At 36.9% G+C, this 4,619-nt stretch overlaps 1 pseudogene; it reads left to right on the top strand.

The window, feature by feature from the left end:
• Nucleotides 1–1,479: 1,479 nt before the first annotated feature.
• On the top strand, nucleotides 1,480–2,217 carry LOC103265235 (annotated as a pseudogene).
• Nucleotides 2,218–4,619: the final 2,402 nt, after the last annotated feature.

The raw sequence follows: 4,619 nt of genomic DNA, 5'->3' as shown, positions 1-4,619 counted from the left end.
TCAGTCTTTTTTATGAAGGAGGAGGAAGAAAAAACAGGTGAAGTCACAAAAATAGTTTTAAAAGTAAGATTTTAGAAAGTGAAAGAAAAGGTCATGATGCAGTGAAAAGTGATGTTAGAATCCTGGAGTTCAAGTGCCCTCGGTTTACTCCAGCCTTGGCTATTTCTCTCTGCGTTCCCTAAGCCTAGTCTTCGCACTATCTTCTCCAAGCCTCAGTTTCCAGTTCTGTCATCTTGAAAATGGGGTCTACCATATATTCTTTGAAGACTTGCTGAGTGGTTGAACAACACAGTCTAAGGTAAATGCTCACCAAACATTAGGGTTTTTCTAAATTTTTGATCCTTTAATGAAATCTAACTAGAGGTTGGTGAAGACACAGGGTTGTGGAGAAGCAGGAAAGATAAGATACACCTGTATAGGATGTATAAATAGAGAGAAGTTCTCAAGGTCATCTGATTTGATGGGAAAAGTTTGAGAGTTCTCGTGGACTATAGTTACAGGGTACAGAACCCCAAGGAAAATGCTTTGTTTACCATCTTTCTTCCTCTGTTGGAGTTCTGGCATCTTAACTGGTCTAAAGGATCCATTGCAGCCTATTCTGAATCCTTCTGAGTATATACACAAAGGGCTTCCTTCTCCCACTATCCCATGTGAAATTCACCTATTAATTACACTAAGTAGCAAAGATTCTCTTTGTTACATGATAGACACAGGGATGAATCTTTGTTACTGACTGCAAATAATAGAACTCTGGTGGTGATCAGAAATCAGGCTGAGAAAACATGCTTCAAGTCATGATATGGGAATATGGCCCCTCTGAATTGACCCTAGAGGCTGCAAAGAAACAGAGAGGATATTATTTTGTTAAGTTCCTCCTATGAAAATGTAACCTCCATCTTGTTTTTGCTTATTTAGTTCTGGCACTCGAACAACCTGTCTCTTTACATTAGTTCAGTTCAGTAGAGAAATGCTCATTTTGAAGGAAATCATTGGAAAATTCAGGCAACAATCCCTTTTTAAATTCACAACTGAATGATTACTTTCTTACTGTGCTGCATGGAGCTGGAAAAATCATTCCTTTTTGTACATATTTTTCTTTTTTGCTTTCTGTTTTCATTCTGCTTAAAAAACACACATGTGCCAAAAATGAAAACATTTTCAACGGACAAGTTTCCCGGACTTCTAAAAATAGAACCTGTTGCCAGATATATATTTCCCCATATGTAAATGGCTGAAAAGAAGTACAACAAAAATCACATGCTAGAGAATTTGCCTTCTAACCCTGAAATTCTTTAAACAACTGGTTTCCATGTCCATTTTATCCTAAGTCTTCAGACATCATTCTCTGCATATTTCACATCTATCTTTTAATCAGGACTGAAAAAAGCTACTAAAAATAATTTTATTTTTTAAATGACAAAAACTTATTTCATTGCATCAATCTATGACTTTACATGAGCCTTTCAAATAACTATTAAGTGGGTGTAGAAGAGAAGAAAAAGAAGGTTCCTGCTGTGCCAGAAACCCTTAAGAAAAAGTGATGGAATTTCACAGAGCTGAAGATCAGGCACCTGAAGAAGTTTGTCCCCAAAATGCTTCAATAGGCAAGGAGGAAACTTATCTATTAAAAAAGCTAAGCACTATCGCAAGGGATATAGGCAGATGTACAGAACTGAGATTTGAATGGCTAGGATGGCAAGAAAAGCTGGCAACTTCTATGGACCCGCAGAACCCAAAGCTGGCAACTCCTATGGACCCGCAGAACATCAGAGGTATCAATAGTGTGAGCCCAAAGGTCCAGAAGGCATTGCAGCTTCGTCTTTGTCAGATCTACAACAGAACCTTTTTTAAGCTCAATAAGGCTTCAATTAACATGCTAAGGATGGTAGAACCATACATTACATGGGGGTACCTAAACCTGAAGTCAGTAAAGGAACTAATCCTCAAGTGTGGTTATGACAAAATTAATAAAAAGCAAATTGCCTTGACAGAAAGTGGTTTGATTGTTCAATCTCTTGATAAATATGGCATCATCTGCATGGAAGATCTGATTCACGAGATCTATATTGTTGGAAAATGCTTCAAAGAAACACATAACTTCCTCTGACCTTTAAAACTATCCTCTGGAATGAAGAAAGTAACACCCATATTGTAGAAGATGGAGATGCTGGCAACAGGGAAAACCAGATCAACAGGCTTATTAGATAGATTAACTAAGGTGTCTGCTGTGATTATTTGTGTTAACTGGTGACTTAAATAAAGAATGCCTGCTTTCAAATGGAAAAAAAAATACCCAGAACATCAGAACATCTGGGTCACCTATGACTGCTTCACAGATTGAGGGGTGAATCAATAAATTGGAAAGTAAATGCAAATTTATCCGGGTAAGAAACTTTTTATTTCTTGCCTTCTGTGCCTGCAATTAGGAATTACATTAAATTCCTTCTCGAGAACAAAAAGAGCATAAATACATTAATTAAAATCCAATATGTAAGTGATAGATGGGGTTTGCTTAGAATTCTGTGGCTATCACCCAGACTGAATGAATGTTCTCTATTCTCAAGTTCTTCTAATTTAGGATTGTCATTCTTTATGAAAAATCCCACTGGTGAGCTAGTCTCTCAAATGCCTTCTTTTATTTTCTAAAAACCAAAACAATAATCACCCCCCAAAAAACCCTTTTAAATCAATGAGTCAGCACTTTTAATTATTATATAAGTTGTCTAGTCATAGCTACATAAACCTGGGTGGCCCTATCCTTCCTGGAAAGGCTTTTGTGGGGCTGGAGTTTTCTGAGGTCCCCAGAGGCCTTTTCTCCTTCCAGTGGGGCTACAGAAGCAGTGCGACCAGTGGTCCAGAACTTTACCCTTGGAATGTTCTTTCTTTCCCAGCTCTGGTTAACATTTGTCTTTCATGTCTTAGTATTTCTATGATAGACCATGGGAGGGGGGGAGAAACAAAAAACAAAAAAATGTAGCAAAATTTTCACCTTTACTGTTAAAATTTGTGATCCTTGCCTATATTTTCCAGAGAAAGTGGATTACAGCACAAATTAACATGAATTATTAACTCCTAGGCACTGCCAGATCACATTATTGAAAGAAAAACAATGAAAACAACATGGCTCCAACTATAACAATTTGTGGATGGGATTTGGAATAAGTAATCATTTGGACTTCTTAAAGGACTTTTTATTTCTCCTCTAATATCACACTGGTTGAAGAGACAAGCAAGTTCATTAATAATGTATATAAATAATTTGTGCAGTTGTTGATTTTTAAATTTTTTATTTAACAAATACATATCTCTCTTTATGTCAACTTCTGTCTAAAACATATTTCATATTGTATATTTTAATTCATTTAATTACTCCTCCTAACAGCCCTCTAAGGTAGACAATGTTATTGTCATCTATGTGTTACAGTCAGGGTAAAGAGAAACTATGTCCAGGGTCACACAGATAGATGATGACTGGTTGTATGAGTTTGTCAAGGCTGCCATGACAAAGTGCCACAGATTGGGTAGTTTAAACAACAGAGATGTATTGTCTCACAATTCTGGAGGCCAGAAGTCCGAGATCAAGGTGTCTGTGGTAGAGTTGGTTCTTTCTGAGTGCTGTGAGGGAGATTCTGCTTCAGGCCTTTTTCCTGGCTTCTAGTGATGCTGGCCATCATTGGCATTCCTTGACTTGTAGACATGTCACCTTGACTTCTGTCTTCATCTTCACATGGCGTTCCCTTTCTGCTTGTCTATGTGCCCAAATTTCTTTATTGGGACAGCAATCATACTGCATTAGGACTCACCCTAATGACTCCATTTTTAACTTGATTATCCTCTGTAAGACCCTGTCTTTAAATAAGGTCACATTCTGTGGTGCTGGAGGTTAGGATTTCAACATATGGACTTCTACCCATAACACTGTAGAGCCAGGATTTAAACTCAGGAATTTTCGCTTGGGTCTGTGCTCTTAACCAACATTCTATGCTAGTAGTTTGGTCATTTTAATACATAAAGCTAATTAGTTGTATACCTAAACCTGAATTGTACCATATATATTTAAAGTAAAAATTTAAAAAAGATAATTAGGACAAGTTCAATTTAGAGTATCTGATTGATTCAAAACCAAGAATTGTCTGCAGGATGGGTCCTCTCGTTAACAATGTCTTGTTGAGCTCAGGCAGAGATCTAATAAATTTAGGGGGATCAGATTGGTTTATAGTTAGAAGGTCTATACACTCTCTTTAAGCTATGCACTCGCTGTGTTTTAAAGCCTAGAAACTGTTTTAGCTCCTTCTGTTGGACTTCCTCTCCCTTTTTCTCAAATCTACTTTCTAAAGGTATTTTAGGAGGAAAAGGTCTAATTATTTCCCTTTTTTTCCCAATTTCCTGTTTTGGGAACCATTATGAAGTAATAATTATAACCCCTCCACTACTTTGTGAATACACCTGACCTCATAATATATTGAAATGGAAAGAGAGAAACCCAAAGTCAATGAGCTCTGATTCTTTATTTTTTTTCATCTTTAAATTTTTTATTTTAAAATTGTGGAGTACAATTCAGGCTTAGGTATGCAAATGTTCATTGTGCAGGTACCCTTGTTGATGAGGTGTGCCACCTG

This window comes from Carlito syrichta, unplaced genomic scaffold, assembly GCF_000164805.1.
Source record: "Carlito syrichta isolate Samal-C Ts95f unplaced genomic scaffold, Tarsius_syrichta-2.0.1 Scaffold305944, whole genome shotgun sequence".
Taxonomy (NCBI): Eukaryota; Metazoa; Chordata; class Mammalia; order Primates; family Tarsiidae; genus Carlito; species Carlito syrichta.
Note: the sequence above shows the minus strand (reverse complement) of the source record. Positions and strands in the feature narration are given on the sequence as shown.